Source organism: Pseudophryne corroboree, chromosome 10 (assembly GCF_028390025.1).
Source record: "Pseudophryne corroboree isolate aPseCor3 chromosome 10, aPseCor3.hap2, whole genome shotgun sequence".
Taxonomy (NCBI): domain Eukaryota; kingdom Metazoa; phylum Chordata; class Amphibia; order Anura; family Myobatrachidae; genus Pseudophryne; species Pseudophryne corroboree.
This window is the reverse complement of record NC_086453.1, coordinates 359,762,936-359,785,005: the sequence shown is the minus strand read 5'-3', so window position 1 is coordinate 359,785,005 and position 22,070 is coordinate 359,762,936.

The following is a 22,070-nucleotide window of genomic DNA, read 5'->3' as shown; positions in this document are numbered from 1 at the left end:
CGACATGGACTGACATCCATTGAGTGATTACCACTCATTAGTGGGTAAGGTCTTAAACCAGACAGAATGTTGGGTGTGCTCACAAGTACCTCAAGGACAGAGTAAGTCAGGATTAGTACCATACCCTTTAGCAATAGATGAGGTACTCAAATTATGGGGTGGGAGACTGGTGGACAAGAAATTCAATATCTCTAGGCCCCCTAGCTTGAAGTTCCACCAGTACAACGTAGATAGGTCCCTGTTGTGTTTTAATATTTCCAATTACCAAAAACCAGGAAATTGGGAAGTGACTTGGAATAACCAGACAATTACTTTTTCACACAGAGCTGATAGGATTCCTATTGACTCTGAACTTGTACGCCAGATAGCCAACAGTGGGAGGTATTTTCTGTATAGGTATACATGTAAAAGCAAGACCATGTGGGTTGGGAAAGTATTGTCAGGGTATTGTGCCCATATCATCCAGCCCGATACTTGTACTGAACAAATGAGAGAACTAGGGATTGGTTTCTTTACTTGGAAAGTTTGCATTATGGTGAGTTACATTTTGTCCCCTATGTTCTCCCAGATGATGCCTATTTCATATGTGGGAGGAAAGCGTACAAGTGGCTTACTCCTAGCTCTGAGGGATTGTGTTATATTGGGAGAGTACTACCAGAGGTCATGACCATAACCCACGACAAAATGAAAGACATTCACCGCTGCGCTCAGACTCCTTATACTCATTCTCACTATGAACATATCATCAAGAGACACCTCATAGATAGGGCAGGGCACGCAGCCTCTGATTTGATCCATGAATCCACCGGGATTCAGTTCCTTCTTGCATTAGAATATCACGTGTACTGCCAGAAGAACTATAAATTATAGGTACATCCATGCGCTAGCAAACTTGATAGATAATATCACCGAGATGTATAATGACACCTTCAGGTAATATGGGAAGGGAGTTACAAGCCTACAAGAAAGAATTGATCCAGCACAGGCAGGGTTAGGAGAGTGGGCACAAAATGTTATTATGAGTGTGGGGAAGTTTCTCCTTTGTAACCTGGGAGTCATCATAATTATTGGTCTGATATTTAGGTGTGTTCCAATTCTAACGCAGTGCAAGCACAGAACAAATTTGATGAGTCTAAGGAGTGAGAGCGCTGTTACAGCAGCAGATTTGATTTATGATCCATCAATAGAAACTGAAATGATAAGTATTGTAAAAATGAATTTCATGGCCTGTTTCTTTCACCCGTTTTTCTCTGTCTCCCCCCTCTGCCCAGATACATCCAACCGGAAAATACGTCAACCCTACCCAAAATGTTTATGTGAATGTATTTTTATATGTGTCTTATCTTCATCTCTGCAACCTCCAGTTAATGGCACACATAGTCGACAGGTGATATCCACATATACTAGCTCTCACATACGTATCATCAACTAAATGTGCACCCCATTTGTTGAAATAAGAAGCTGAAAAGAGCTCGGTAGTGTTTGTTTGCCCATTTACAGACCCTTAATATGGGATGAGAAGGATTTACTGTATACTTCGCAATACCTCAAAGCTTATTTAGAACATATACGGCACAATGCTACATGCCCCGCAGACATTGATTCATACATACATGCTTTTTACTATCCCACTAGGTTACACATTTCCCACCTACTGCTCTCCCCCAGTCATCCAAGCTTTGTATATATTGTATAGGTAATATTTTGTTCTGTTTATTGATTAGTTAGTGGCAATTATTGATGACTGCCAAAGGGTGGACTGTCGAAGTCGGAAAATATTACAGTACACACATCACATACATACATCACACAAATGGCCCCCGTGCATGTACTTATTCTGCCGTGCGTGCACATATTCACAAATTGTGTATGATCGCTTACACGGTCGTGCGTGTTAGCGCGTGGTATGAGTAATTACGGAGGCATTTGTACTCGCATGGAAAAGCCATAAAGACATATCATATATTTAATTCACATAATGCATAAATCATCCACTGTCTGCTCTTACTTCTAATAGCATGAAGATGGTTTACACATAAATTATCCTCCCAGAAACTCTAATACAATGTACCAGATGGCCTTGTTTACGCAAAGCTTTGAAATCCTATGAAGAAGGCAAATACCTTTGGTTACTCCCATTGTTCTAGAGTTGTCCAGTATCTGTCGAAGACAATAAATACTGGATTGTCATTGTTTTATCTGAAGACAGGACAAACAAAAAGACAACACCCAGGAACCTAGTTTGAAGAGAAACTCAATTTGCAATACCTGACAAATTACTAACCAGACATTTAGATAACTAAGGTAATTCATGGTTTGAACTCTTGGAAATGTGTGTGTGTTTATGTGTATGTATATATATATATATATATATTTATATACATATATATATATATATATATGTGTGTGTGTGTATATATATATATATGTTCCCTAACAAATTGTAATAACAGGAATGTATGTATGTGTGTATATATATATATATATATATATATATATATATAAATATGGATCTATGTATATCTTGAGGATGGAAATAGATAATCATATCATGTGTGGGATCATATTGTTCAGAGTCACGTAAACATTAATCTGGTGGGAATAAGAATATTGTCATATATTGCAACAATAAATTATTAATAATACCAGATTTATGTATGATTAATGTGATGGGTTTAACTGGTCATGGGGCGGGAACTCAGATGCAAACAACAGAAATCACATCTCAAGTCTTAGCCATCGCCCACCTCTTGAGCTGACCAATGATCCCCGGTGCACATTATATGTCCCACACCCGAACTAATGGAAGAAGAGCAAACAGTGTCTATTGTATTATGTTTTGATCAACTGTATAAAAAGCCAAGCTGCCTAGCCAGTCGGTAATCTCTCTCTCTGAAGGGTCATCTTGCCTGATAGACCTGAGCACCGGGACCGCGTGGCTCTGGCAAAACCAAACATATGTACCATTGTATTGTAGCCTCTTTTCTGTTATTGTAGTTGTATCTTTGTTGTAACCCCCTTTTATCAATTATATGTTGGCGAGTCGGATCCCAACTTCCTAAATACAATTGGTGTCGTGTCTCCTTTCCCTGAAAGATTTGTAAGTGTATTACAGACACACGAGAAGCTGCATAGTGCTCACGGCGTGTCATTGTATGTGTATGCACCGCGTGTACTTTTTACGCCCGTCACGGCGTTAGTACACAAAGTGCGTACATGGTACGGGACTTTGTACGCAAACTGAGTAATAAGTACGTAGGCTAAGGATTGCATACAGTGGCCACAGCGGCTCAATATTAAAGCGTATTAAGCGTGTTTAAAGTATTGCTTTTTAGTCCTGTAAGTAAATCAACATTTACTTAGGGCAGTAATGTAAATCTTTGCCTAGGATGCCTAGAACCCTCACACTAGCCAACATGCCAATCATAATTGTACATGTTGCTAAATGCTTCTACTAACCCAAAAGTGACACAAATGCTCTTAAATCCACATACACTACTTATATTGTATGAGGATAAGCAATAAATAAATCTGATGCTCTGATCATCTTCAGTCTTATTCTCTGCTTTATAATTGATTGTAGCTGTGTTTTAAGCAGAGAATAAAGTAGGTAGCAGCTGAGTGTTCCAGATAGATGTATTTAATGGCAACCTGTTTCCCACCACTGCCATATAAAATGCTCCTGAAAGATTAAAGGAGAGTTTGATTGGGCATTATTCTACACTTTCAATCTCTACCACTTTTGAGGAACCCTTCCAGAAAACAAACAATGCCTTCCTAAATTATACCTTCCCACCCATTCAATCTCCATATAAAACTATATCCTATTTCTCATGTGGAGGCATGGCTAGTCCTAGATCCCAGTGAACCTTATTGTGTTTGTATATTTCAGTGACCAGTGTCAAAACAAAGACATGACATTGAAGACGGCAATAACAAAGATCATGAAATGTGACACTGACAATGAGAATCTCACATACCCGGAGGTGCTCCCACCAGCAGACTGTGTCATATGTGCAGGGATGTTGGATTTCATCAGCAAAGACCAAGATGATTATATAAATAATTTCAGAAAATTTGTGAAGCTACTGAAACCTGAAGGATACCTGATATTGATAGGGACTTTAAATACAACTTATATGATGGTTGGGCAGGACAAGGTACATGTGTTCAGACATGATGAGAAATTTGCAAGAAAAGTTCTCACTGATGAAGGGTTTGTTATTGATCACTGTGCAGTCCATAAAAAAACAGCAGATAGTGACCTTATTGACTATGAGGCCTTTATATTTATTACAGCTCATAGAGAGTAATAAGGGCCTAATTCTGAGTCACATGCTGTGTCAGGTGCAGTTAAACTTTTTTTTATACCGCGCATGTGTATAAATCGCACTGTGTATACATCATGATTGTGTTTGTACACAGTTGAAGTAGCTTTGACACACGCACGTAGAAGTGTATTAAAAATGTATTAGGTGTTCCTAGGTGTGGTTTCAAAGAGGAGGGGGCCCGTATATAGGTTCCGTATGGGCCACCTCATCTCCAGCATTACAGTAGACTTTGGATTCGTGCCACAGTTTGCTCTGCATGCACAGGTCTCTGAGAACTTGGCACCTGCACCTTGTTCTAGGGAAAAATCTCTACTGCAGATGCTCAAATCACATGGATAATGGGCACAGCGGACACTTTCCCTGTGATTTTTGCAGCTCTGCAGCCAGTGCTGGGACAATATATCTATATATATATATATATATATATGTATCATTATATGGGTATAGGGTGTGTGGTGTGTGGGCTTGAAAACAAGGGGCGTGGATCAGAATCACATCATTCCTGTCAAGCCATACCTCCTTTTGCCATGTCCCCTTTTTAGGCACAGGAGTCCCTACTTCACCATGGAGAATGTTGGGTGGTATGTATGTGAATGTCATGGAAATGTAGCAGGTACAGATGTGTCCACTTACACCTTTTCTATACATACCTCTGCTAAACTTTTTTTGTAAGTGCAGTAAGTGGCTGGAATATATTGTTTCCCATAATATAATATGTATAAAGTATCATAATTAAGCATGGCTAATCTCTGACTCTATGGCATGCCAAACCATGTCATACATGACAGGATATAGGAGAGGTGTATGAGGACACATCTGTATGTCGGTGTAGTGGCTGTGTATAGAGATGTTTAGACACTCACATTGGAGGCCACACTCAGATAGAAACTCTGCACCTAGCATGGGATGGGGTAAGTGTCTATGGTGAGACTGATGGTGACATGTATAGATGTACTGAGAGGTGTTACAGTGTCTACAGATGTTGGAGGTCAGAGTCTCGGTCCTGGCACAGTCAGATGCAGCTTGTACACCAGGGGAAGGGCTTTTACCCACATTATCATATAGTCACATATACAACTACACCAACAGAAGCGGCCGCAGCGTGTGACTCAGATCAGTCCCTACTGTAAGTCTGAGATGCAAATAGACATAAATATTCCAGATCCTCCTGACAATTTGCAAATGATAAACCTTAATAATAAATAATCTCATATATTACTGTACATTTGTATTGAGCTGATATTAAAACCGTATAAACAGATAAAGTAATTGTCATGTTTTGCATTTTACTGTGTGATAAAAGAGCCTGAGATTAATGTGTGATCTGTGAGAGGTTCTGTCACCTACCAGGGATCATTGTTGTCATTCACTCAGCAGACTCGTAGTTACTACAATAACCCACATATCATTTTATTATCCCACTGATATCTGACATAGAGACGAGGAATAAATTAATATTAATGTCACAGAGAAAAATAGACTTTGTGATTTTCTTTAATGAATCCTAGGAATGGTGAAGTGAGTGCATTCAGGTTACACAGGGAGAAATAACCATCCTTTATTCCAAGTCAGTGGATAAAAATCTATGATAGCCTGTCTGAGCGAGGTCATCTGGTCACACCTTCCAAGAAAGAAAGAACCCATATTTTTCACTGAAATCAAGCAGTGAATGCAATCCCTAGGCTGTAGTTCAGACTACCTTGTGCAGGAGTCATACAATAAGCATATATAAACATACGTGTTTAGTTGTATGTAATATATGTGCTGGCATGTGTCCGGAATCGGCAAGTGGCACTGTATACCACAGCCACCAAGCAGAACCCTAGGACTCTCCATTAGGATTCCCTTTCCTAAGGAGTCTGGAGGCAGGCCATTCCCCAAGCAAACCCCATCCAGTGGTGACTAGTTGGGGGGGTAATGCCATGTCCGCAAGGACCAACATAAATGTGTCCCCCGGCTGTGGCCTTGTGTCCCTGGCTAGTGGAGAGCTGTGCTGGTTTCAAAACTACGGGGGACCCCTACTTCTTTTGTCCCCCATATATGTGGAAATAGGACTGGCCCAAGAGCCCGGTGCTACTTGTATAAATACTGGGAAACCCTACGCAATTTTTCCAGGTATTTTAACAACCAAAGAGCCTGAGGCTGGTTATGCAATTTTATTTTTTTCTTTTAACTCTTTAAGACACTTCTACACCAAGAAACAATCACGTATCTCACTGGCCCATGCATGACTATCAAAACACGCCAGCAAAAAGAAGTTCTATTTAAACGCTCCTTTTCTGTATGAATTCAATGCTTTCCCGGCAGTGTTTGGCTATTGTCGGCATTGATTGAGAATACAAATTCTTAGTAAATTCCTGTGTTGATTAAAATAACAGCCGTGTTTGACCAATGGTCTATTGATTCATATTTGTGTGGCTGGTAGTGTATCTAAATACTAATAACCCCAATACTGCCGAGATTTGTGTTTAGTAAATTCCAGAGATGATGCTTGGAAAAAAAAGCAAACTCGAATGGAATCGGGACCTTAGTAAATTTCCACCATTGTAGGTAAGTGCTCTATCACTAATCCATAACTTCCCTAACCCTTCTTTTCAGCAGCCTGACACTAACCCTCCCCCGCAGACTATCACTATCCATCCCCGGTGGTGTGTAGCCCTAACCCCCCTCCCCAAAGCCTAACACTAACACTCCACCCTGCAGACTAACCCTAACCCTCTGGTACATCCTTAACCTAAACCTCATCCCCCGCAGCTCACCTGTCCACAGTCATGACAGACCTTCATTCAGTGCCGGGATTGTAATCCATGTCAGGATTCCGGCATCAGTATTCTGACTGTCGGGATTCTGTGTGCCGGGATCCTGACCGTACCGCGAGTTATCATATCTTTTCTGCATTAAACACATTCTTATAATTGCTATCAGATGGCTTCAGTCTTAGTAGTGAACTCATTAGCAAAGGTCACACCACAGAAGAACCTGACAGCATTTTTCCGGACAAGATTCAGGAGACACCTAACATCAGGTGTGAGAGTGACTTCAACTCAAATCAAATTTGCAAAAATGTACAAGAGTCAGGACAGAACCTAGGATTTTTGTCACCTGAGGCATGGCAGTAATTTGGTGCCCTTCCCCCGGTGTCTCTGCAGCAGCCTGTGTATCTCCCCCCCTAGCTCTACAGCAGCAGCCTGTGTTTATCCCTCCATATCACTGCAGCAGCCTGTGTCTCTCCCCCATATCTCTGCAGCAGTCTGTGTTTCTCCCTCCATATCTCTGCAGCAGCCTGTTTTTCTCCCTCCATATCTCTGCAGCAGCCTGTGTCTCTCCCCCCATATCCCTACAGCAGCCTGTGTCTCTCTCCCCATATCCCTACAGCAGCAACCTGTGTCTCTCCCCCCATATCCCTACAGCAGCAGCCTGTGTTTGTGCTACCCCTCCTCCAACCACCACTTACTGTACCTGGATCTTCTCCTTGCTCCTCCTTGAGGCAGTGACAGCAGCATACTCCTTACACACTGTTCTTCAGTGCATGTGACATAATGACACCATGTGCATAGTGCAGATAGGAAAAAACATTATTGTGCCAGGTGATCCCAGTCCCTTTATGCCTGTGCTCTGCTGATTAGTCCAGAGGTGAAGGTACAGAACCTGGTCACAATCATCAGACCATACTCAGGGCTGCCTAGAGAAATCCTGGGTCCAGGTAAAACAACTTTCTGGGCTGCCCCTGCACACCCCGGAGGGGGTGTTACCACAGCATGCTGGGGGCATGGCCACCCCTCTTTGGGGGTGTCTATCATATGAGAAGCACCCACTTACAGGAGAATGGCATGCCTCCCAGCCAGGGCAGTAGAGAGCCTGTCTGGGCCCAGGTACTTTTCTTGGTACATGGCCTAATCACAGAAGTCATGGACCTGGGCCCCCACTGTGCCCCTCCAGCAGACCTGGGCCCAGGTAATTTATACCCTTTCTCCTCCTCTCTCTGCGCCACTGACCATACATCAGCTAAAAATGGGTTGTAGGTGCTCCAGCCAGTGGGCCCCCAGAGAGAGGGAGGTCTAGGGGCACTCACCTTCTGTGTGCCCACTTAAAACAGCCCGGTCCTATCCTTTAAAGCATACCCCCACCACCTTGGCCTACTTCTGACTCATCACTGGTTTCCCAACTTTTTTCTTCGACCATCTCAGCAGCCCCCCATTTGCAGCCCTGCAAGAATAGTGTTTGTTTTGGGTTTAGAGTCTGCATAGGAATGTATTTATAATAATGCATACCTCCCAACATCTGGAGGTCTGCAGGAAGGATACTTCCCACGGTGAAGCCGTGCACCTCTGAAAAGGGTGTGTGGCATGTTGGAAAGGGCTTTGTGTTAATGACACACTCACAAGCCACACCTTCCATTTTGTCACAGTATTGGCACAGCCAGCACTCTGTGAGCTGCTGGCCATGCTCCAAGAATGTCTGGCTCACTGAAATAGATGCTGTGCGCATGCGCCCAGCATCTATTCAGCACTGCTCTGCTCTGAACTTAGCAGAGCAGCAATTGATAGGGAACCTCCAAACTGTCCTCCCCCTGCCCCTTCCACAGTGGGACACTGTGGCCCACGGGAGTGACAGCAGGACAGACCAATAAAAGGGACTGTCCTGCAAAAATCTGGACAGTTGGTTGGTATAATAATGAATCTATGTTTGTTCAAATGTATAGAGATACCCTGCAAGAGAACACTGGTATTTAATGACAATTGAGAGCTATTTTAAACAAGAAAATTGTACTGAGGAGTCTTAGATCTCAAGTTTTTCCTGTTTTCCAATTAGTCAGAACCAGTTTACAAACAGAATGAGGAACATGTTCACAAGACATAATGTCAATGTTGGTTAAACACATTCTATTGGTTTTCAGAAGTGTTTTGCAAAAACTAAATCAGGTTTACAAGAATATGAACAGGTGGTTATTTAAAGGAAAAGTCAGAAATTTACTAGAAACAAATGAAACTTCACGAGTAGAATGATTTTTAGATAGAATTGCAAATCCAACAGTAAAACCTCACTACCCTGCAACAATCAGTACTTGACTAATCTAATGCAGAGGAAACAACAAAATCCAACTCTATCACCTCGGGCTGGGTCGGACTGGCCCACAGGGGAACAGGGGAAACCACCGGTGGGCCCCACTGCCTGTGGGCCCTCCTCCTCCTCTAGGGATCAGGTTCCAGACTCTATCCTAGTGCACTTGAATTATGCATTATACTTATGTTACATTATACTTCACAAGAATATGGTTTATTATATATTTACCAAGGGGAACAGAACATGTACTCTGTAATGGGTAGCCAAACCTCTGTGGTGGCTGGCCATGCCCCAGTGGAGCCTGGCCACACCCTTAAGCATGCCCCCGGTGGGCCCTTCATGCCCCAGTCCGACACTGACCTCAGGTCTATCTTTTTTAGAGCTTCCTCAGGGATCCAAAGGAAGGTATCAAACATTCAGAGGCTGTGCATTAGGGTATCCATTCAGGATCCTGGTGGTCGGAATCCTGGCCGTCAGAATACTGATGCCGGAATCCTGACACTACTTGTAAGGCCGAAACCAGAATACTGAAAAGAGTCACAAGCCAGCAACCAGGATCCCAATTGCTGGGATCCTGAAATAGCATCCAACGGCCACTGGAGAGGTAAGCCACGGAGAAGTGGGGGGAGGGTTATGTTTAGGATGTTGGGGGGGATTAGGGTTACAACAGACAGAGAGGGGTGGGGGTGCAAATCCCCACCCCTAAATTTCCCTTCTGCACACTAAAAATGACCTGTAACCATACCTGAACCTATCTGGTAATAGAAATTCAGAGAATTAGTCACACATGTTTGCAAACGCATGTTTAAGCTGCTGAGCCACTTCATGGCTTTTCTGATATCAGCAGTCCTAACACTACATAATAGCAGTGCCCACATAGAGAGCTAACTTACACGGGAGCCACCCCCAGGATCTCCCATTGGCACTACAAGGAACAGCATGCCTTCCAAATACTGCTCCCATTCAATGCCTCTAGCACACAAGCAGACAAACAATGGTAGTTGCTCAGTCATTCCTGCAGTGGGATTAGGGTTAGGCTGTGGCCCAGCTGGGTTAAGTTTAGGCTGTGAAGATGAGGTTTTAGGTTTAGGCACCGCCAGGGAGGGTTAGGGTGAGGCTGCGGGGGCGGGGGGGGGGGGTTGTTGGGTTTAGGCTACAGGGGGTTACATTTAGGCACCACTGGGGAGAGTTAGTGTAAGGTTGCATGGGGAGGTTTAGGCTACAGGAAGTGGTGTTACATTTATGTACCACTGGGGAGGGTTATGGTTAGGCTGCAGGGGAGGGAGGGTTTGGTTTATGCTACTAGAAGTGTGGGTTAAGTTAAATGGGTCAGAGAGGGAAGGTAAGTAAACACACCTTCCCCTGTCAGGAATCTGATCACTGGCATGCAGCATTCAGTATTATAACCACTGGTATCCCAACCGCTGACATTTCAATCCCTACCCATGCATGAGAAGTGGAAGGAAGAACACGTGAAGAAAGGATATGGGACACATCAATTCCCCAGCACCAATCACAAGGTACCAACAGAGGGCCAACAGGAGAAAATAGTTGAAAAATATTATTTACAGGTGATTAATCTTACTAGGATTGTGTTTACTCCTGACCGCATATCAGTATTCCGAAGGGGACTAACTTTCTCTGCCACTAATATATTTCATCATTTTGAAAGGGAAAATGACCTACACCTGTTTGGAAGGAAATGCCTGCTTACTAAATTCTTTGTGAATCATAAGAAGGAATTTACAAACTCAGCACTGACCCCCTCAAGGAGACAGACCAAACCCTAGAGTAACTGTTTTGCCTGGGGGGTGGAAGAGGGGGGGGGGGGGGTGCCAGTGTAAACTTTCGCACTGGGCGCCACAAGGTGTGGAACCAGCCCTGCACGTACAGTATGCTCCCACAGTGCCAGATAAACGTACTGTATGCCCCCACAGTGCCAGATACACTTACTGTATGCCCCCACAGTGCCAGATACACTTACTGTATGACCCCACAGTGCCAGATACACATACTGTACAATATGCCCTTAAAGTGCCAGACACACATACTGTACAGTATTCCCCTCTGTTTATTTTACGATTAAAGGCAGCATTTTTAGGTACAGTAGATTCACATTTAGAGATGGCAGCTACTGTATCCCCTACAGTATACTGTACAGAATGCTGTGTTCCTGGACTTCCCTCTTAATTAATGCTAGCCATCACCTTTGGTGAAACACCTTCATATTCAAATAACTACAGTACACTGTAGTTCCCCACAGGTAATTTAATTATTCCAGGAACAAAGCATTTTGTCCCTCCAGTGGAGAGGGTCATGTTGGGAGGTACAGTATGATACAGTGCAGTAGCAGCAGGGGACTTAGGGATCTATTTACTAAGCCTTGGATGGAGATAAAGTGGTAGGAAATAAAGGGTAACATGTACTAAGCAGTGATAAAAGTGGAGAAGTGAGCCAGTGGAGAAGTTGCCCAAGGCAGCCAATCAGCATTAACGTAACATTAATAAGTTGCATACTATAAAAATATACAGAGCAGCTGGTTGGTTGCCATAGGCACCTTCTCCACTGGCTTTCTTCTCCACTTTTATCACTGCTTAGTAGATGTTCCCCAAAGTACCAGCCAATCAGATCCTACAGTAACTGCCATGTAACTGGACGTAGCATTAGTGTATACTTTAAATGCAGAAATCAGTGGCATACTGCATAATGTACAAATGACCTGTACTTACTGTGCTTACTATACCAGCGAGATGATCGTTCAGTAGAAAAAGTTTGTGGTAGAAAAAGTAGAATACAGCAACAACTTGACTTTGAAGTCAGCAGAAGCGGCAGAATGTATCTCAAGGGCTTGTATGGGTGATACGGCCGAAGAGACGAATCCAGTAGCAAGTCTACACTGTAAGATGCAGAATCACAGAATGGATAGCTTCTTGTGTCTACAAAGTGGCTTTATACAGTATGAGGTGTCTATAAAGTGTGTGGCCACTCTGTCTGCGGTGCCACCAAGTCTGTAATACCAATTATCAAAAAGGCTGACACCTTAGACAATGCTGCTAATTGCCATTGTGTGCATTGCCGGTGGGTCTGCCCTGCTATTGGTCGAACACAATGCAAATGCACCTGTATCAGAATTTGGAAAATAATGTCATCCTTTGTCATACAGTATTTGATAGCAAGTTAACATGGAGTGTTTATGCTAATTCTACCCGGCTATTTGTACAGAACATAACGACAATATCCAGAGCTAGCGTGATCGTGCAGCAGTGTGCCTGGAGACCACCTGGAAGTCATAGTGTGCATTCATGAGATACTGAAGGTACCCAGTTGCACTTTGCATTCAATATTTCTGCCCATTTGAAACAAATAGACCAGAAAGGATGTCTGAAATAGAAATGCTGTTTATGCTAATGTGATCCTGCATTTTGTACACACTGTAACGACAATATCCATAGCTAGTGTGATCGAGCGGCAGTGTGCCTGGAGACCATCTGGTAGTCATACTGTGCATTCATGAGATACTGTAGGTACCCCGTTGCACTTTGCATTAAATCCAGATGAATTGCGCCTTTTTTTTGACCATTTTAGGATTCAACACTACTCGACAGTCGAAACCCTCCACCCGGGACCATGAATTCAACATATTCAATACATAACGGATTCGACACTCCCCTTGTTGAATAACGGACCAATCGTCGAGTAGTGGGCGTCCTTGATTCGACTTCCCGCCGTTTGGAACAGGGCTTGTTTGCTGCGTGCTCAGCAGCCATTTTGTGACACTGCAGTGTGGAGTGGAGGTGTTGCAGAGCGATCAAAGTGGTTTTCTTTGCTGTGGTATCATTTGGACACCCAGCAGACTTTAATCCAGGACGGACAGGATACCTGTTATCCCAGAGGAAAGTCATTTTTGGAGCGATTTCTGCATTTGTAGGTAAGTACCACATGTGGTCTGGCGTTGCATGTAAGTGTTTGTGTAGTGTATGGGTGTTGCTCTGAGTGCTTAGCTACTGTTTTGGATGAGGTATGAGTGCAGAATGTAAAGTTTAGGAGGTTTTCACGTTTTTTTTTTTCCATGTTTGGGTGGTTTTTCACGGTTTTTTTCCATAAATGTATTTTGAGTCATGCTTTTGCATTGGTGTTCCTCCAGCATGTGCAGGGATGCTTTTTGGCTTGTTTGGGGTGGTTTTGAGTATGTCGGTAACTGACATGTGGCTGACATGTGCTCTTGTTTGTTTCCGAAACATGTTTTTTTGCTTCTAATTTAGCACTGGTGCATCCCTGTACATGCTGCAGGTACTTTTTGGCTTGTTTGGGGTGGTTTTCTGTAGTGATGTGTACCGGACATTTTTCGGGTTTTGTGTTTTGGTTTTGGGTTCGGTTCCGTGGCCGTGTTTTGGATTCGGACGCGTTTTGGCAAAACCTCACCGAAATTTTTTTGTCGGATTCGGGTGTGCTTTGGATTCAAAAAACCCTAAAAAACAGCTTAAATCATAGAATTTGGGGGTCATTTTGATCCCAAAGTATTAACCTCAAAAACCATAATTTCCACTCATTTCCAGTCTATTCTGAACACCTCACACCTCACAGTATTATTTTTAGTCCTAAAATTTGCACCGAGGTCGCTGGATGTCTAAGCTAAGCGACACAGGTGGCCGACACAAACACCTGGCCCATCTAGGAGTGGCACTGCAGTGTCAGGCAGGATAGCACTTCAAAAAAATTGTCCCCAAACAGCACATGATGCAAAGAAAAAAAGAGGCACATCAAGGTCGCTGTGTGACTAAGCTAAGCAACACAAGTGGCCGACGCAAACACCTGGCCCATCTAGGAGTGGCACTGCAGTGTCAGGCAGGATGGCACTTCAAAAAAATTGTCCCCAAACAGCACATGATGCAAAGAAAAAAAGAGGCGCAACAAGGTCGCTGTGTGACTAAGCTAAGCAACACAAGTGGCCGACACAAACACCTGGCCCATCTAGGAGTGGCACTGCAGTGTCAGACAGGATGGCACTTCAAAAAAATTGTCCCCAAACAGCACATGATGCAAAGAAAAATGAAAGAAAAAAGAGGTGCAAGATGGAATTGTCCTTGGGCCCTCCCACCCACCCTTTTGTTGTATAAACAGGACATGCACACTTTAACGAACCCATCATTTCAGCGACAGGGTCTGCCACACAACTGTGACTGAAATGACTGGTTGGTTTGGGCCCCCACCAAAAAAGAAGCAATCAATCTCTCCTTGCACAAACTGGCTCTACAGAGGCAAGATGTCCACCTCATCCTCATCCTCTGATTCCTCACCCCTTTCACTGTGTACATCCCCCTCCTCACAGATTATTAATTCGTCCTCACTGGAATCCACCATCTCAGATCCCTGTGTACTTTCTGGAGGCAATTGCTGGTGAATGTCTCCACGGAGGAATTCATTATAATTAATTTTGATGAACATCATCTTCTACACATTTTCTGGAAGTAACCTCGTACGCCGATTGCTGACAAGGTGAGCGGCTGCACTAAACACTCTTTCGGAGTACACACTGGAGGGAGGGCAACTTAGGTAGAATAAAGCCAGTTTGTGCAAGGGCCTCCAAATTGCCTCTTTTTCCTGCCAGTATACGTACGGACTGTCTGACATGCCTACTTGGATGCGGTCACTCATATAATCCTCCACCATTCTTTCAATGGTGAGAGAATCATATGCAGTGACAGTAGACGACATGTCAGTAATCGTTGGCAGGTCCTTCAGTCCGGACCAGATGTCAGCACTCGCTCCAGACTGCCCTGCATCACCGCCAGCGGGTGGGCTCGGAATTCTTAGCCTTTTCCTTGCATCCCCAGTTGCGGGAGAATGTGAAGGAGGAGATGTTGATGGGTCACGTTCCGCTTGACTTGACAATTTTCTCACCAGCAGGTCTTAGAACCTCTGCAGACTTGTGTCTGCCGGAAAGAGAGATACTACGTAGGTTTTAAATCTAGGATCGAGCATGGTGGCCAAAATGTAGTGCTCTGATTTCAACAGATTGACCACCCGTGAATCCTGGTTAAGCGAATTAAGGGCTCCATCCACAAGTCCCACATGCCTAGCGGAATCGCTCTGTTTTAGCTCCTACTTCAATGTCTACAGCTTCTTCTGCAAAAGCCTGATGAGGGGAATGACCTGACTCAGGCTGGCAGTGTCTGAACTGACTTCACGTGTGGCAAGTTCAAAGGGTTGTAGAACCTTGCACAATGTTGAAATCATTCTCCACTGCGCTTGAGTCAGGTGCATTCCCCCTCCTTTGCCTATATCATGGGCAGATGTATATGCTTGAATGGCCTTTTGCTGCTCCTCCATCCTCTGAAGCATATGGAGGGTTGAATTCCACCTCGTTACCACCTCTTGCTTCAGATGATGGCAGGGCAGGTTCAGGATTGTTTGGTGGTGCTCCAGTCTTCTGTACGCGGTGGCTGAATGCCGAAAGTGGCCCGCAATTCTTCGGGCCACCAACAGCATCTCTTGCACGCCCCTGTCGTTTTTTAAATAATTCTGCACCACCAACTTCAATGTATGTGCAAAACATGGGACGTGCTGGAATTTGCCCAGATGTAATGCACGCACAATATTACTGGCGTTGTCCGACGTTACAAATCCCCAGGAGAGTCCCATTCGGGTAAGCCATTCTGCGATGATCTTCCTCAGTTTCAGTAAGAGGTTGTCAGCTGTGTGCCTCTTCTGGAAAGCGGTGATACAAAGCGTAGCCTGCCTAGGAACGAGTTGGCATTTGCGAGATGCTGCTACTGGTGCCGCCGCTGCTTTTCTTGCTGAGGGAGGCAATACATCTACCCAGTGGGCTGTCACAGTCATATAGTCCTGAGTCTGCCCTGCTCCACTTGTCCACATGTCCGTGGTTAAGTGGACTTTGGGTACAACTGCATTTTTTAGGACACTGGTGACTCTTTTTCTGACGTCTGTGTACATTTTCGGTATCGCCTGCCTAGAGAAATGGAACCTAGATGGTATTTGGTACCGGGGACACAGTATCTCAATCAAGTCTCTAGTTGCCTCTGAATTAATGGTGGATACCGGAACCACGTTTCTCACCGCCCAGGCTGCCAAGGCCTGAGTTATCTGCTTTGCAGCAGGATGACTGCTGTGATATTTCATCTTCCTGTTGGACAGTCAATTGCTTACTGGAAGTAGTACAAGTGGTCTTCTGACTTCCCCTCTGGGATGACGATCGACTCCCAACAGCAACAACAGCAGCGTCAGTAGCAGTAGGCGTTACACTCAAGGATGTATCGGAGGAATCCCAGGCAGGAGAGGACTCGTCAGACTTGCCAGTGACATGGCCTGCAGGACTATTGGCTTTCCTGGGTAAGGAGGAAATTGACACTGAGGGAGTTGGTGGTGTGGTTTGCAGGAGCTTGGTTACAAGAGGAAGGAATTTAGTGGTCAGTGGACTGCTTCTGCTGTCATCCAAAGTTTTTGAACTTGTCACTGAATTATGATAAATGTGCTGCATGTGACGTATAAGGGAGGATGTTCCGAGGTGGTTAACGTCCTTACCCCTACTTATTATTGCTTGACAAAGGCAACACACGGCTTGACACCTGTTGTCCGCATTTGTGTTGAAATAATTCCACACCGAAGAGCTGATTTTTTTTGTATTTTGACCAGGCATGTCAAACGCCATATTCGTCCCACGGACAACAGGTGTCTCCCCGGGTGCCTGACTTAAACAAACCACCTCACCATCAGAATCCTCATTGTCATTTTCCTCCCCAGCGCCAGCAACACCCATATCCTCATCCTGGTGTACTTCAACAGTGATATCTTCAATTTGACTATCAGGAACAGGACTGCGGGTGCTCCTTCCAGCACTTGCAGGGGGCGTGCAAATGGTGGAAGGCGCAAGCTCTTCCCGTCCAGTGTTAGGAAGGTCAGGCATCGCAACCGACACAATTGGACTCTCCTTGGGGATATGTGATTTAGAAGAACGCACAGTTCTTTGCTGTGCTTTTGCCAGCTTAAGTCTTTTCATTTTTCTAGCAAGAGGATGAGTGCTTCCATCCTCATGTGAATCTGAACCACTAGCCATGAACATAGGCCAGGGCCTCAGCCGTTCCTTGCCACTCCGTGTCGTAAATGACATATTGGCAAGTTTACGCTTCTCATCAGACGCTTTCAATTTTGATTTTTGGGTCATTTTACTGAACTTTTGTTTTTTGGATTTTACATGCTCTCTACTATGACATTGGGCATCGGCCTTGGCAGACGACGTAGATGGCATTTCATCGACTCGGCCATGACTAGTGGCAGCAGCTTCAGCACGAGGTGGAAGTGGATCTTGATCTTTCCCTATTTTAACCTCCAAATTTTTGTTCTCCATTTTTTAATGTGTGGAATTATATGCCAGTATCAATAGCAATGGCCTACTACTATATATACTGCGCACAACAAAAATGCACCACAGGTATAGAATGTAGATGGATAGTATACTTGACGACACAGAGGTAGGTACTGCAGTGGCCTTCCGTACCGTACTGCTATATATACTGGTGGTCACTGTGTCAGCAAACTGCAAAACTAAAATGCACCAAGGTATAGAATGTAGATGGATAGTATACTTAATGATGACACAGAGGTAGGTACAGCAGTGGCCTTCCGTACCGTACTGCTATATATACTGGTGGTCACTGTGTCAGCAAACTGCAAAACTAAAATGCACCACAGGTATAGAATGTAGATGGATAGTATACTTAATGACGACACAGAGGTAGGTACAGCAGTGGCCTTCCGTACCGTACTGCTATATATACTGGTGGTCACTGTGTCAGCAAACTGCAAAACTAAAATGCACCACAGGTATAGAATGTAGATGGATAGTATACTTAATGACGACACAGAGGTAGGTACAGCAGTGGCCTTCCGTACTGTACTGCTATATATACTGGTGGTCACTGTGTCAGCAAACTGCAAAACTAAAATGCACCACAGGTATAGAATTAGAATGTAGATGGATAGTATACTTAATGACGACACAGAGGTAGGTACAGCAGTGGCCTTCCGTACCGTACTGCTATATATACTGGTGGTCACTGTGTCAGCAAACTGCAAAACTAAAATGCACCACAGGTATAGAATGTAGATGGATAGTATACTTAATGACGACACAGAGGTAGGTACAGCAGTGGCCTTCCATACCGTACTGTATATATATATACTGGTGGTCACTGTGTCAGCCAACTGCACAACTGAAATGCACCACAGGTATAGAATGTAGATGGATAGTATACTTAATGACGACACAGAGGTAGGTACAGCAGTGGCCTTCTGTACCGTACTGCTATATATACTGGTGGTCACTGTGTCAGCAAACTGCAAAACTAAAATGCACCAAAGGTATAGAATTAGAATGTAGATGGATAGTATACTTAATGACGACACAGAGGTAGGTACAGCAGTGGCCTTCCGTACCGTACTGCTATATATACTGGTGGTCACTGTGTCAGCAAACTGCACAACTGAAATGCACCACAGGTATAGAATGTAGATGGATAGTATACCTAATGACGACACAGAGGTAGGTACAGCAGTGGCCTTCCGTACCGTACTGCTATATATACTGGTGGTCACTGTGTCAGCAAAACTCTGCACTGTGCTCCTCCTATATAATATTATACTGGTGGTCCCGACTCCCCAGTCCCCACAATAAAGCAGCACACTGAGCACAGATATGGAGTGTTTTTCAGGCAGACAACGTATACTGGTGGTCACTGTCAGCAAAACTCTGCACTGTACTCCTGCTATATAATACAGCTGCTCCCCAGTCCCCACAATTAAGCAGTGTGAGCACAGATATATACAGCACACTGAGCACAGATATGGAGTGTTTTTTTCAATCAGAGAACGGATAAAACTGGTGGTCACTGATCAGCAAAACTCTGCACTGTACTCCTCCTATATTAATATAAAGCTGCTCCCCAGTCCCCACAATGATATAAGCAAGCACAAATATTTGCATCAACTCAACAATGAATAAACGGAGAGGACGCCAGCCTCGTCCTCTCCCTAAAATTTCCAATGCACGAGTGAAAATGGCGGCGACGAGCGGCTGCTTATATAGAATACGAATCTCGCGAGAATCCGAGAGCGGGATGATGACGTTCGGGCACGCTCGGGTTAACCGAGCCATACGGGAGAATCCGAGTATGGCTTGGACCCGTGTGAAAAGGGTGAAGTTCGGGGGGGTTCGGTTTCCGAGACACCGAACCCGCTCATCACTAGTTTTCAGTATGTCGGTAACTGACATGTGGCTGACATGTGCTCTTGTTTGTTTCCAAAACATGTTTTTTGGCTTCTAATTTAGCACTGGTGCGTCCCTGCACATGCTGCAGATACTTTTTGGCTTGTTTGGGGTGGTTTTGAGTATGTCGGTAACTGACATGTGGCTGACATGTGCTCTTGTTTGTTTCCAAAACATGTTTTTTGGCTTCTAATTTAGCACTGGTGCATCCCTGCACATGCTGCAGGTACTTTTTGGCTTGTTGGGTGGTTTTGAGTATGTCGGTAACTGACATGTGGCCGACATGTGCTCTTGTTTGTTTCCAAAACATGTTTTTTGGCTTCTAATTTAGCACTGGTTGACCTCCAGCATGTGCAGAGATGCTTGTACTGGGTTTTTGGCTTGTTTGGCTGAGTTTTTTTCAATTTTTTTTTTATGTGTGTTTGGTCCTGCTTGAACACTGGGGTCCCAGAAGAATGACGTGTGGTTGCATGTAATTATGTAATGTGTGTTAAAATTTTTAAATATTTTTTTTTATTTTTACAACAGAGATGTCCAGGGACAAGCGGCCCCGATCCCCCCTTCCCCCCAACCCTCAAAAGAATTTTCCATGCACAGCAATGAGGAGTGGGAGACGACCCAGGAGGAGGATACGACTGACCAGGCATCCAGTGACCTGCCGCGGTCGCCAAGGGACCAAAGGAGGAAGCAAAAGAAAAAGAAAAGGCCTAGAAAGGTATATACTGACACCTGCAGACACAATAGCTTCCAACTTGACACACCCTAGTTTGCGCACTGCCATGCCCACCTACAGGCATCTTTGCGCACTGCCAGGGATACTGACACATTCACAGGTACATACCAATCATATTAATTGCATGTTTTTTTATCCCTAGAGGCAAGAAGCCAGCCAGAGGAGCAGTCGGAGGAGGAAGCCTCTGGTGAAGACGCAGGACAGAAGAAGCCGCGTGGACCCAGATACTAAGGCGGAACACTGTGCCCTTGTGGATGGCGTCGACAGGTCCTACAACGTTCTGTATAGACCAAGGGCACAGACCACAGCAGCTAAGACAAAGCAATACATCTGGGATGCCATCACAAGAGAAGTCACTGCCAGGGACGTGCAGTCAGGGGAGGCAGGGGAGGCAGTGCCTCCCCTGTCATAATGATTAAGATAATACAAAGAAGATGCATATGACACATATTCTGTGTCATATGTATCTTCTTTATATTATTCTTTACATTGCCCCTCTCTTTATGTGTTTGGGAGGCACCGATCGTGGTGCCTCCCGTTGACACTGCGGGAAGTATGGGGAGCGGGGGGCGGGCACGGGCGGGGACTAGCCTTGGGCTGTAAAAGCCCATTGAAAATATATGGGAAAGCGGAACCGTTAGTGGTGCCGCTTTCATACAGGGACGTGCTTTCAACCTATGAAAGCACGTCCCTGTCAGTGAGGCCACAGTGATTGGCCAGCGGATCCGTCACTGGATCCGCTGTCAATCACTGTGTGGGCGACGCAGGGGAGGAGGTGCGGGCGGCTGGATGCGGCGATGGTGCGGGCGGCGGGATGCGGCGGTGGAGCTGGCGTCGGCGGTGCGGGTTGCGGCGGTGGTGCGGCGGCGGAAATTACCTTTATTCTGCAGAGTTTGGCAGCGGAGCGGTTCCAGTTTCAAAAATGGCGCCTCAGCGTCATTTTTGAAATTCAAGATGGCCGCCGCGAGCCAATCACGGCTCGCCGCGTCATCGCCCCGCCCCCTCCGGCTGACTTATATAAGTCAGCGCGAGGCGGAGGAGAGTCAGTCCGACGGCGGAGGAGGAGCAGTGAAGAGCTCCTGAAGAATGAAGACGCCGGAAGTCCTGGCTGGGCGGCGGCTATGCAAAAGAGCTTAGCAGCCGCCACCCACCAGGTGAAGACGCTGGAAGCCCTGGGGGGGTGGCGCCCCCCCAGGTGAAGACGCCGGAAGCCCTGGGAAGGCGGCGGCCACGCAAAAGAGCTTAAAGGCCGCCGCCCCCAGGTGAAGACCCAGTTTAATAAAGTTTATTTTTAAGACAGTGTGGTGTTTTTATTTTAATATTTTCTTTACAGGTGGACTACAGGTGCCAGCGGGCACTTTATGTCCAGGCATGCTGGCACTTGTGGTTCTCCAAGTGCCAGCATGCTGGGGCAGGCTTGCTGGGACCTGTAGGCTACCTGTAAAGAACAATATTACTATTCTTTGCAGGTGGACTACAGGTGCCAGCAGGCCCTTTGTGTCCGGGCATGCTGGCACTTGTGGTTCTCCAAGTGCCAGCATGCTGGGGCAGGCTTGCTGGGACCTGTAGGCCACCTGTAAAGAACAATATTAACACACAATGAACCCCGCACCCACCGCCACCAGGGGTGCGGGGCATAGCACTGGGCTATCAGCCCAGT